The sequence below is a fragment of the Natator depressus genome, chromosome 2 (genome assembly GCF_965152275.1).
Source record: "Natator depressus isolate rNatDep1 chromosome 2, rNatDep2.hap1, whole genome shotgun sequence".
NCBI classification, from domain to species: Eukaryota; Metazoa; Chordata; order Testudines; family Cheloniidae; genus Natator; species Natator depressus.
In genome coordinates, this window is record NC_134235.1 from 156,004,156 (window position 1) to 156,017,950 (window position 13,795).

At 42.0% G+C, this 13,795-nt stretch overlaps 1 long non-coding RNA gene across 1 annotated transcript; it reads right to left on the bottom strand.

Annotated features, from left to right (window-relative positions):
• Positions 1-386: 386 nt before the first annotated feature.
• On the bottom strand, positions 387-13,509 carry LOC141981589 (uncharacterized). The gene is made up of 3 exons (XR_012637844.1): positions 12,918-13,509; positions 6,917-7,053; positions 387-1,093 (listed from the first exon to the last, which is right to left on the bottom strand). It is a non-coding gene; the product is annotated as an uncharacterized LOC141981589 (long non-coding RNA).
• Between the last annotated feature and the right edge of the window lie 286 nt (positions 13,510-13,795).

The following is a 13,795-nucleotide window of genomic DNA, read 5'->3' on the forward strand; positions in this document are numbered from 1 at the left end:
CTTTTTTTTGGATGAAAAGAGGCCTAAATTTGAAAATGAAAATCTTTGCAGAATTATTTTTTATATAAATACATGTAACATTTTTGGTTTCTCAAAGGGTTTCTCTCACTTTCCCTGCCCTTTTCCCTCAATGGCAAAATAGAAAAAGAAGAAAGGGAGGGGAAACCAGAAATGGAAAACTCAAAACTAAAAAGCAAAAAACAAAAAAAGGTTGTTTTGTTTCAAAAACCAAGTATTTGGGGTTTTTTGTTGTTGTTGAAATAGTTTTGAGAAAACAAAATCTTTTCACTTTTGGGGAGGGGGTCAGACATAATTACTATTTATCAACTAGATCTGTTTTGTCTGATCTCCCAGCTAGCTGATAATGTCACAGAATCCTTGTGTGTCTGTTCAGAAGTGCTGGCCTCGAAAAAATGATTCTGTGGCCTAAGAAACCATTTTGAAACACCCAGAAACTTGAACTACAAGTTCAAATCACATGTAGGAGAACTCCGTGGAGTACACATTGGTTCTTAGCAGTTACCCAGTAGTTAATATCTTTAAATATTTCCTCATAGTCCCTAGGTAACACAGACTTAAGGGGCTCCATCATAAGGTGCTCAGGTACCATGGTGTGACAGGGTCAGATCAGATGGCTACAGAAGAGTGATTTTTTTTATTTATTTATTTTTTTAAACAAAATGTTTTATTAGTTTCTGTAGCAAAAGTTTAGTCAAATAGGCCAAATCCCATGTCATCGTCAAACTCCTCAGACGACTCCTTCTTCTCTTCTTTCTTCTCCTCAGCAGCAGCAGGTGCAGCAGAACCTGGTCCAGCTGAGACTGCTACAGCTCCACCAACTGGCACGCTGGCAAGTTTGCCGTTACCCTGAGCAATGACATCCTCTCTATTTTTTTCCGTTCAGTTCCCCAATAACCTTGTTCAGGCGTTCATGATCCATCTCAATGCCTTCACTGTTGAGAATCTTCATGATAGAAGGCAGATATTAGTCCCAGATTCAGTAGGTCCCTTTTCCCTGGGTAAGGTGACAGGCAGTTCCAGAACAAGCAGGAACTTGCTGGAACCAGTTAAGGCAGGCGGCTAATTAGGACACCTGGAGACAATTAAGAAGAAGCTGCTAGAATCAATTAGGACAGGCTGGCTAATCAGGGCACCCGGGCTTAAAAAGGACCTCACTTCAGTTAAGGAGAGGCACGTAAGGAACTGGGAGTGAGAGGATGTGCTGCTGGAGGACTGAGGAGTACAAGCGTTATCAAGCACCAGGAGGAAGGTCCTGTGGTGAGGATAAAGAAGATGTTGGGAGGAGGCCATGGGGAAGTAAGTAGCCCAGGGAGTTGCAGCTGTCATGCAGCTGTTCCAGGAGGCACTCTAGACAGCTGCAATCCACAGGGCCCTGGGCTGGAACCCGGAGTAGAGGGTGGGCCCAGGTTCCCCCCCAAATCCTCCCAACTCCTGATCAGACACAGGATGAGTTGACCTGGACTATGGGTTCCACCAGAGGGGAGGTCTCTGGGCTGTTCCCTGACTTACATGGTGGATCAGCAGAGACTGCGGGGGTTGTTTTCCTTTTCCCCATGCTGGCCAGTGATGAGGTTATCTGAGTGAATGGCAGATTTGAGCCACGAAAGTGGCCAAACTGATGGCTGCCATGAATCTCCGAGGTGAGAAAATCTGCCAATAAGCGCAGGACCCACCAAGGTAGAAGAGGAACTTTGTCACACATGGTTATAAGTACTGAGGTACAAGCATGCTTTATATGCACTAGTCCGTGTTGGAAATGGGCAGAGCTGACCCACTGCAGGGACCTCCAAGAGATATGCCTGCTTTAGGCAGGCAGAATTGCTCCTGGAGATTCCCAATGTGCAAGAAGTAGTGGGCTCCCTGCTATACCCTGGCTGCTAGGAGAGTAAGGTCATTGTCTTCTTCCCTTGTGAACTCCTTTGGGAGGATGCTAGGAAGGAGAAGTGCCTGCACTTGGGGAATGCAGGGGCTGCAACTGTACCTCAACACTGGGCAGGGGCACAAAAAAAGGGAAGGCTCCTATCAGCACAGCTGGTCACAATCTTACTCAAAGCACCCCGTCCTGCAAGATACTAAGCACCTCCTGATAGGTGCTAATGGCGCTCACTTTCCATTGATTTCAATGGAGGTTAAAGGTATTTGGCATCTTGCAGAACCGGACAGAAAGGTAACAACAATACAAAATTAAGCAATGTTCAGCAAGAAGTCCTGCCCCTACCAGTTTGTCTGGCTGAGCCCGGAGAGAGGGAGGGAAGCAGAATTTACTTCTTGCCTGCTGCAGACACTTCTCCATCCCCAAATGAAGGCACAGCCTGATGTATAATTAGCTGTATGATCTTGCAACAACTTTAAAATGTGGTATAATTTGTCCCATGTAATTACTTATTTCTTTCTTCTCAGCTTGGAAAATAATAAAGCACCATCTCACAGCTCAGCAAAACACTGTAACAGCATTAACGTTTCCTTTTCAGTCAATGTGAATGAAGCAATAAAGTACCCATGTAACTGCTTCTTGGTTGCACTGCGTTTACTTTCTACTTACTGATACCATAAACTACATGACAGTATTGCTTACTGTTTTGTATCTCTTTATCTGAATTGGGATAGGGAATTAATTTTGCATGTTAGAGAGAGAATGTCTTTCTCTTTCCTTTCCTTTTTTTTTTTTTCTCCACCAATAAATTATGTTTTTTTTTTATCAAACATGATTGACTTTTCTTCCATAAATATCCACTGTGTTCTGTCCAGTATGTACATGTGGTAATGAAGTAATTCTAAGGAACTGTTGTATAAACTTTAAAATCTTAACAATTTCTTTCAACTCTAATAGGCAGACTAGCAGAAAGAAATTACTCATGTTGCCATCTTACATTAAAATTAAACATTCCTATTTAACTGGTCGTGAATTCCTGGTTTTGCAATGTCAGTGAGCAAAGTAAATGGTCAGTGCACTGTCATGTTATGAACATAGCTGGTTTCACAACAGGCAAATATTGACAACCCATGAGGCTGCAGGTTCATGCTTGTTCCAATATTCACAAAGGTGAAAAGAAACCTTCACTTGTGAAAACGTCATTTTGCCATGAATACTACATTTGTGGCAAATATGCAGATATGCCTGGAACAAAAGTTGCCAACCCTCTAGGATTGTCCTGAAGTCATTTTGTCATGTGGTGATCTCCAGGAATTCGTTCAAACAAAGTTGGCAACCGCACCTGGATCCAATTAATGAAAACTCGCATTACCACTTTAAGGGCCTGAGCCAAAGTCCATGAAATTCAGTGGAAACATTCCCATTGGCTTCAATGGACTTTGAATCAGGTCCGAGTGAGGGGGGGAACACTGGGTTGCTGGTGGTGAAATATTAATAAGAAAAAAAAAATGTGTGTTTTCTTATTCTGCTACTCTCCTTGTCTAAGGAGCAGAGTAAAACCATAGGTATGTAGATTTACTCTTCCCTTCACCTATTAGAAGTTGAGCTCAGATTTCTTGACCACATACTCAAAAATTTCCTCATATAAGCCAACTGTGATACAGTTTTTTCAAAAAGAAAAGGAAAAGTAATTGACAACCCCCTTCCCCCACTGCTGTCAATTCCTTCCCTCCCCCCCCCCCCCCCCCCGGTCCCTTACCAGCATTGTAGATAAATGAGAGGGGCAGAGAAGCAGATGGATAAATCCAGTCAAATTTTGCAGGCTCATCTTTAAACAAGTGAGGCACTCAGCACTGATTACACTGTGTAAACCCCTTCTGCCTGTAATAATGTCACCAGCAGCATTAAATGCACTCGGAGTATACACTGATTGGTAGGCCAGTCAGGTAGACAACACCAACTTTTGCTGGAATGGACTGTAATCAATTTCTTAATTCCCAGAACAGCAATGTGTTTTCTCCCATGGTAGTAAAAGTTTCACTGCATGTGTACGTGTGCACGCACACATACACAACCTCTTCCACAGTTGTCCTGCGCTGTTCTACTCTAATGAGACAAGGTCTATACTAGTCAGATGTTCTTTAGTATTCAGAAGTGGTGGGAGCAAACTCGTAGATTGTGCTGCTGATGCTTTTGCTATTCTCAATGAGAGAATACTAGGGCTGTCAAGTGGTTTAAAAAAAAAAAAGTATGTCAATTAATAGTGCGATTAATCGCGCTGTTAAACAATAATAGAATAGAATGTTTGTTTTTTATTACAAATATTTGGACTGTAAAACACAAGAAATAGTATTTTTCAATTCACCTAATACAAGTACTGTAATGCAGTCTCTTTATCATGAAAGTTGAACTTACAAATGTAGAATTATGTACAAAAAAACCCCTGCATTCAAAAATAAAACAATGTAAAACTTTAGAGCCTACAAGTCCCATCAGTCCTACTTCTTGTTCAGCCAATCGCTCAGACAAACAAGTTTGGTTACAATTTGCAGGAGATGATGCTGCCTGCTTCTTGTTTACAATGTCACCTGAAAGTGAGAACAGGCATTCACATAGCACTGTTGTAGCCGGCGTCCCAAGATATTTACATGCCAGATACGCTAAAGATTCATATGTCACTTGATGCTTCAACCACCATACCAGGGCACATACGGCCATGCTGATGACAGGTTCTACTTGATAACAATCCAAAGCAGTGCGGACTGACGCATGTTCATTTTCATCATCTGAGTCAGATACCACCAGCAGATGGTTGATTTTTCTTTTTTTGGTGGCTTGGGTTCTGTAGTTTTTGCAGTGGAGTGTTGCTCTTTTAAGACTTCTGAAAGCATGCTCCACACCCCATCCCTCTCAGATTTTGGAAGGCATTTCAGATTCTTAAACCTTGGGTCGAGCACTGTAGCTATCTTTAGACATCTCACATTGGTTCCGTCTTTGCATTTTGTCAAATCTGCAGTGAAAGTGTTCTTAAAACGAACATGTGCTGGGTCACTATCAGAGACTGCTATGACATGAAATTTATGGCAGAATCCAGGTAAAACAGAGCAGGAGACATACAGTTCTCCCCCCGAAGGAGTTCAGTCACATATTTAATTAACACTTGTTTTTTAAATGGACGCATGTCCTCTGGAACAATGGCCAAAGCATGAAGAGGCATATGAATCTTTAGCACATCTGGCACATAAATACCTTACGACACCAGCAACAACAGTGTCATGCGAATACCTATTCTCACATTCAAGTGACATAATTAAGAAGTGGGCAGCATTATCTCCCATAAATGTAAACAAACTTGTTTCTCTTAGTAATTGGCTGAACAAGGAATAGGATTGAGTGGACTTGTAGGCTCTAAAGTTTTACATTGTTTTGTTTTCGAGTGCAGTTATGTAACAAAAAAACCCTACATTTGTCAGTTGTGCTTTCAAGATCAAGAGATTGCACTACAGTACTTGTATGAGGTGAATTGAAAAATACTTTCTTTTGTTTATCATTTTTACAGTGCAAATATTTGTAATAAAAATAATATAAAGTGAGCACTTTACACTTTGTATTCTATGTTGTAATTGAAATGGATATATTTGAAAATGTAGAAAACATCCAAAAATATTTAATAAATTTCAATGGGTATTCTATTGTTTAACAGTGCCATTAATCACAATTAATTTTTTTTATCACGATTGTTTTGAGTGAATTGCGTGAGTTAACTGCGATTAAGCGACAGCCCTAGAGAATGCTTTTGTACTTCCTGATGTTCCAGGAAGCTGTTCTTGGTCCCTGATCAGGAAAGCAGAAGGAATATGCCATGGCCTCCAATATTTTTTCAAGCTGTGACTTTTTAGAAATGTTTGCTTAAAATAGTTGTGCTCGCTGTTGAAAATGATAAAACTGTTCCTGTGTTAAATATGTGAACACGCTCAGACATATCAGTATTCACACAAATATTTAGACAGAGAAATTTAATGTTTGCTAAGATCTACCTTTGATATGTGATTTTTGCAGTTGCCATGGGTGGCAAGTTGTATGGGCCTGTGGTGCCTGGGCTCCAGCAATATTCAGGGCCTGGTGGCCCGGCTCCACCAATGTTTGGGGCCGGGTCTCTCCCCTGGCCCCACTTGCCGCCTCTGTGCACCTCCCCCGGGCCCCAGAGTTTCCCTGCCTCAAACCGGTGGCTGCCCCCTGCAGCTCTGCTCTGCTGGCTCCTGGCATCAACTGCCACCGCAGGGTCCTAGTGCCCCCAATCTACTAGTGCTGGGGCATGCTGACCCTGCCCTTCAGCCTCGGCCCCTTCCCTTTTCTGGCGGGACCCTCCACCAGCACAGGGGGGGCCCCCCTACCTGCAGTCACCACTGCTGCCCCATGCTGGGCAAGTGGCAGCCCAACCCCCCCAGCGAGGCTATAGTGAGGGGCAGCAGCAGGGGAGGAGGCTCACATGTGATGGCAGCTCCAGCACCCACCACAGGGGAGGCGAGGGGGGCTTCCTGGATGTGAGAGGGGCCCTAGGAGCATGTACAGTGACAGTGGTATGAGGGGAGTGTGCTGCTGGAGGGGGGGCCCCTCCCCCAGAGCTCACTGCTGCTGGTGGGGAGAGGACTGGAGGGGGGAGTCCTCTCTGGCCCCAGGCCCAGGGCAGCCTGCCTGCACCCCAAACTCCTCATCCCTGCCCCCACCCCCAGCCAGAGACCTCATTTCCTCCCCCCCCACACACACACCCTAACCCTCTGCCCCAGCCCTGAGCCCCCTCCTGCATCATGAACCCCTCATCCCTGGCCCCACCTCACAGCCCTCACCCAAATCCTCTGCCCTAGCCCTGAGCCCCCTCCCAAACCCCTCATCACCAGCCCCCCCACCCCCCCGAGCCCTCACATTATTACATTATTTTAAAAAATATATATTGGCTTACAAGGCAGATGTGGGGAGGTGGGACTTGGACCTGTTCTGGGCACCACCAAAAATTATACAAACCTGCCACCCCTGCTCGATGCAGATTGCTCCCCTTTCAACATTCCAGTGGCACTGGAGTCTGAGGTAGTTTAGAAGCCCAGATTACTGGTTAAGTGATTTCAGGATGTCTCTTTCTGGTTTTGTAGAGCATGTGATATCTACAAAAGAGTTAAACACTTGTCAGCAGTGTCAGTAACAGGTTCACTGATCAGCTATTGAGAGCATTCTGGTGACATAATGCTTCTGTCTTGTGTTCACTGATAGAGTGGGATCACTCAATAAGCTGTTGGGGAGGTTGAATGTGTAGGGTTTCTGTAAACTTTTCTATGTAGTTTAAAAGAGTTCTCTTGCTTGGGTAGTTGAATTTAATTTTAATAAAAAGCACTTTTTCTAATTTGCTTCTAGATTCTTAAAAACACAATATATTTATAACATTGTACACTGTAACAAATCTGTAGCCATGTAGGTAGGACTTCATAATTATCACTAGAACTGGGCAAATATTGGAAAAAACATTCTAGACAAATTTCAGAGAAAAATGAGGTTCATAGATATTAAGGTCAGAAGAGACCATTATGATTATCTATTCTGACCTCCTGCACAATGCAGGCCACAGAATCTCACCCACCCACTCCTGCGGTAATCCTCTCACCTATGTCTGAGCTATTGAAGTCCTCAAATCATGGTTTAAAGACTGCTCTGATGATGCATGCACCTTTTTGTGTTTGCTTTCAGCAAGTATTTTAGTGCACAAGTTTTAGTATTGAAAATACATGCAAAAAGAAACCATAAGGCTGAATGGTTGCATGTTCATGGAAAGCTGTGAATATATGACTGACCATCTGTGCAAATTTCAATTTGCAAATTTTACACTGAAAATCGCTTTAAAGATATGAATACCTTATAAACATAGCTAGATTGTAGAATACAATTCATACATGAAATACTTTCAACTGAGACATTTTGCCTGCAAACCAGCTTTCTAAAGAAACAGAAATCTGACTCCCAGCAGAATAGTACTTGGTTATCTTGGGTGTCAGAGAGCAATATACAGAATATATTCTGCCCATAGTAAGCTATTTCTGAACTATAGGCTCAAACTACATTAAAAAACTGAAGGCAGACTCAGGAAGATAGTTTACTGAGAAAGACAAACAAATCATATGAAACTTTTGGCACACGTGTGCCATATATCATTTTCTTAGGATAATATGGGTCAAAATACTGCCTAGAATTGATTTAAACATGTATATAAATACAATAAACAGTTATTCTTTGGAGTGCAGAAAAGGCTGTGGTAGCTAAGGGTATGTACCTTCATCACTGGGATCTTTGTTGATAAATCACCCTTTGGGGGATAATACTAAAGAATACATGCTAAACATCCCTTTGGACCCTGTCACTTACTTTCAAATGTGCCAGAGATAAAGTTACATAGGGAATTGCTTGCTCCTACCTACTGATGGGTGCCAAATATGTTACCAACTGAAAAAAAACTGAAAAAAATTCTTTTTTCTCTTAAACTTTCTGATAGGTGCCACGATCCATGGGAAATTCACGGTCCATTCTGGTCAATTTTCAGTCCCATCAAGTTATGAGTATACTTGTGCAGATTCAACTTCATCTTCATATTTCCAAACATATGTATTTGCTCCATGTTTTACAGAGCATGGGGATGGGAAAGAAGGATGCTTTTTGTCTTCCTCTTCTTACATACATAGCTGATGCTTATCATCATCATTGGTGCTATTTATTAAGTGCTGGCAGCATACGTGGTTCTGCACAAAAACTTAAGAGAGAGTCCCTGCCCCAAAGAGCTCATAGTTTAAGGACAAGATCCAGCAAACACTTTTATGGAGGTGAATTACCTTACTTGTGTGGGTAGTCCCATTGAGGTCAATGAAATTATGCTCATGAATGAAGTTCCTGACATGTGTAAGTGCTTTTGGCTTGGGTCTTAAAATGGTATAAAACAGAGTGTGACATCCTTACTTGTGTGGGCTAGCACATTACTCTGTAAGGAGTCCCACTGACTTTAACCAGACCACTAATGGTAAAGGTGCTATTCAACACCACTACGGTATCCCAGTCTGGGCACACACAGAATATATACTGCCATAGCATATTGTTAAGTGCGGTATTGTGCCTGTCGGCAAAGCACTGTGTGAGGAGTGGTGCAGAGCTGCCCCACCACAAAGCAAATATTGGAAGGCGGGGGGGAGCATATCTGCTGGTACCAAGGCCTGATCTGCACTACATGTTTAGGTCAATGTAAGCTGCCCTGCGTTGAGATAGCTGTGGAAGTGTCTTCACTTAAATTTGACTCCTGCCGATGTAAGTGCCTCTCTTTTCTGATTTAGTAACATCAACTCCCCGAGCAGCATAGAGTCCTGGTCCATGTAGTTAGGTCAACATAGTGTCAGACTAGACACTGTGTCGCTTACATCAACTGTTATGGGCTTTCAGGAGCCATCTCACAATACCCCACACTGACAAGACAACTGACACAAGCACTCCTGGTGAGGACACGCATCGCCGACACAAGAAGGCAAGTGTGTACACAAATAAGTGATTTAATAACTGTGGTGGCTGTATGCCGATGTAAGTTAGGTCTACTTCATTTTGTATTGTAGACATGGCCCAAGTGTAGACATAGCTCTTGCTGGGCATGAGTAAACTTGCAGATAGCTTGATTTGAGTGCAAGGATAAACTGTAAATAAGGGTGTGACAGGAATCTTGATCTGAGTGCAAGGATAAACTGTAAATAAGGGTGTGACAGGCTGCGTGCTGGAGACTGTGTTTTTGGACTAGATGAAATAAGTGGGAACACCCTGAACTGATAAGCTTGAAATGTAGATAAGGTGAGGACATCAGCGATTGGTCCTTACATGATCTGCAAAGCAATTTCAGTGCTTACACAATCTGTACAATGTCCAAACCAATTAGTTTTTTAAAAGTATCAATGCTAGGAAAAATGTATATGAACTGTGTTATGTTTCACATGATTTGGAATTGTGGTATCACCCTGTATCTGTATGGCCAGCATGAGCATAGAGAGCTTACATGCCTAATAGAGTAACCTAAGTAATAAGCTGAAATTAAACTGAGTTTCTGTATCCCAGAGAACTGGATGAAGTGTTCTCCTAAAACTAAGCAAGGTGTTCTGGATTAGCCAAGTGGAAAAGGTCTCAGAGGGAATCCCAACACCAAGAAGGGGAGAAGTCTCTATCCCCTCCTCTTTAAGGCAATGTGCACACTTCGGGGTATAGGTACAGTGAACTTCTGACAGGCCCTTAAGTACATCAGTCCCCGCCTTTGCACACTTACTCAAGAATCAAGCACTATAGAAAACTTGCTGTGCCTAAACTTACTGCATTGTATTGTCTATTAACTTTATTTAAGTTGTTCCAGGACACTTTGCATTTATTCTAGGCAGTATTCATGTGATGTCACAGACAGCAATTAGAACATTCAGACATTGATAATTATCTCCAAAGTAAATTTAAGAGACAGTCCACCACAGTCTCTGTATTGATGTTTCCCCTTTTTTAAATTCAATTTCATTTCATTTTACAAAGATAATAAAATTATGAGACTGTAGGTCTGCCTTACAAGAATAGCACTGCAGGACAGCATCTACAGGCACATTAATGGGTCTACCCTGGAACCGGTGCAGAGATCCCATATGTCAGTAGCAGCTACACATATAGAAGCAGGTAAGAATAGTCCCATAGGCTACACAATACCAAACAAAAAGCAGTCCTGATCTTAACTGTTAACAACATATATAGCAACTGTACTATGGCAACCAAAGTAGATATTTGACAGTACTCTCAACAATAAAAGGAGGGAAAACCACCCCACTCAGGGAATTAAATTAGTTTTGCTGATACAGGGCCTGGAGGCTAAGAAGTGTGGTATTTGTTCCTTGGTCATATTACATGCAGACATACGGCAATGTTCCCAGTGAATTTGTTCTTTATAAAGGTCTTGATCCTGAAAAATACTGAATACTCTGGCCCCAATCCCGCAAAGTATTTAAGCACAAGTTTAACTTGATTTCAATGGCACTACTCATGTGCTTAAGTGCTTTGATGGATGGGGGCCAAAATGCTCAGCACCTTGCCAGATTTAACCTAAAATGGATAGAGCCATTCATGAAAGCAAGTGTAGTGAGGCTAACCACTAAACTGGTTAAATCAGAGTCTGATCCCAGTTTATACAGATTTCAATGGACTTATATGAGGTTTGAAGCAGTATCAGTAAGAGCTGAATGTGTCCCAGTATTTTCAAGCACTATGACCACAACTGAGGTGTAAATTATGCAGGCACAATTCTGAAAATATAGGCCATGGTATCTAGGTGATAACTGGAACAATATTGATTTGGCAAGCGAAATATTGACAAACGTATTTGTAGAGGCACAGTGGGCCAAATTCAAATCCTTGATATAACTCCATTGAATGTGATGTCCTTGATCTACCCACTATGATGTCAATTCTTTCTGCCCTTAAATATGGGTGTGTCTCCTGTGCATGTTGAATTGTAGTGTTGATAGACACAGGCCTGAGGCAAAAAACAGTAAACTGCTTTCACAGCTACCCCATGGCAGGTGAAGGGACTCTTCTACATGTAAGCATACAGTAGATAGGAAAAAGCTTACATAGCTGTAGACACAACAATCCTGAAATTCAGGGATATTTGGACACAGTATTATGGCTCAGCCTATTACAGATATATGGGCTAAATATGAAATTCAAATCCAGATTTATATTCCATACACCCCAAAAGTGTAGTGTGTTGGAAACCTGCAGTTTGGTTCAGGTCTACTTGATGAGTGGTAGTTCTCATTTTGTTCTTTCATCCCACAGTTAATCTAGGGTGTGTGGAAAAATAATAACCAAATAACATCCAAGTCTTTAAAAAACTGACACATGCTGCCACAAAAAAAAGATATTTTTCGTATGAGCTTTCTGATGTAATGATGAGTATGTTGCACAAGGTGTCATTTTGCTAGCTTGCAAAGATGCATATTGAAAAGTTTCTGTTTTTTTCGTTACTCAGCAAAGGCACAAACTGAGAAAAATTCATTGAGTTTGGTCAGAGTTAGACAAAAAGGCAGCTCCTTTCTAAGGTGTTCGAATTCTGAGCTGGGCACCACCTTTGGACCATTTAGATTCTGGAGCTGGCCAAGGAATGCACCAGTCCCTGCTGTAAGCTAAACTAGCCCCAAGGGTTGCTCTTACTTTTGCTGCCCAGTTTGTCTCCCACCTGGGAGTCCAGAATAGCCAAAGCAAGGTACGTTCTGAGCACGTCTCCTCCTTCCCTTCACATACCTGGTGTGCCCCTATTCTGGAGCTGTGAGGGGGGCTGGTGCAGGGTCATTATTTCAGGAGGATTTCCCAGTGGGGTGATCTGTCAACTATGCAGCTACTGCACATCCTCAGAGCTAGTGTGCAGTATTTTCAGTGTACACCTGTTGGACAGACTCTTGCCCTCCATTTCTACTCAGTGCCTTCAGAGAGTCTGGGCAAATAACTGGGAGCCAAGAACTCCTGAGTTCTAATCCCACCTGTGAAACTGTCCCCTTTTGTGACCTTGAGCAAGACATTTCACCTTTCTGCTGCCACTCTTGTATCTGTAAAAGTGAGATAATGACATTTTACTGCCTGACAGGAGGGCTGTGAGTTTTAACTAACTTGCTGTTTTAACAATGGAAAACACAATGTTCAAGTAAAAGCATCACTTTGCTATGCTCATTGCTGTGGTTCAGCTAAACTTGCCAATGGTTCTGCATAACTATAAGTTGTTGCTTTATGAGGCTTTAAAGATGAGTACTGCATGTCTTGGATGTTGTGTCGGGCAGATAAAACTACTTTGGTAGGGCCTTTCCCTAAGCAAGCCAGACAGTGTGCAGCACTTACATCCACTCATTGTATGCATGGTTTGTATTTGTGTTACAATTAACCACAAGAACATACAAATGCTTTAAACTGGAACTCATGGAACTCCCTTGCATACCGAGTGGAATTTGTCCATTGCACCATCCCTTACGGCACTTTTCCCGCTCTGCTTCTTTGGTGTAGCTTATGCCTCCAGCAGCACTAGAAAAGAATAATCACTTCATTGACTTCAACTGATGCAGGATTTGACCCTGAGTGTCCATTTCCATTTCCTTTTCTAAGAGGAAAATTGAATCAGTTGGTTCTTTGCCTCATTCTATAGCTCTTTGATCACGGGTTATGTAAATTAGTCTTGGAATATTGTATGTCAAAGTCCTGTTGTGTTTGGTATTCACTGGAACAATTCTCCTCTGTAGCTGAGTACATACTATGCAACTGTTTATTTTAGTACTGTTTATTTTAGCACAGAATTCCACATATTCACATTATACTATTTTCAGTCTCCCGGTGAGGAACAATGGTACTTGTCTGGTGCTAGAAATAATTACTGGAAATTACATTTTGCTGATGTTTCAACTTAAACGACTGTAGTGAAAATTAGTTTACAGCACATAATTCCAATTCTACTGCATTTCTTCAGGAAGCTGGTCATTCAATTGTATTTTGCTTTGAAATGTAGTTTAGAATTAGTATGCTGACAAGTGCCAGACTTGCTGCATGTCCTTTCATTCTTCAAACCTTAACCATGTTTGTGAAATGCCAGGCATCTAAATCAGTTTTCCCTTTGTCAGGTATGAAAGATTATTGTTCTGAGAGGTCAGAAGCCACTAAGCTAACGGAACCCATGCCACTTGTTTGTTGTGCTATGAATAATCCACGTTGACTGATTCTACGTTAGAAATTATGAAGCATTATGACAATATCTTTTCATTTCTAGATAAGACTATACACACACAAATAATTCATATGTATGTGCTATGATGACGGGCCACATTT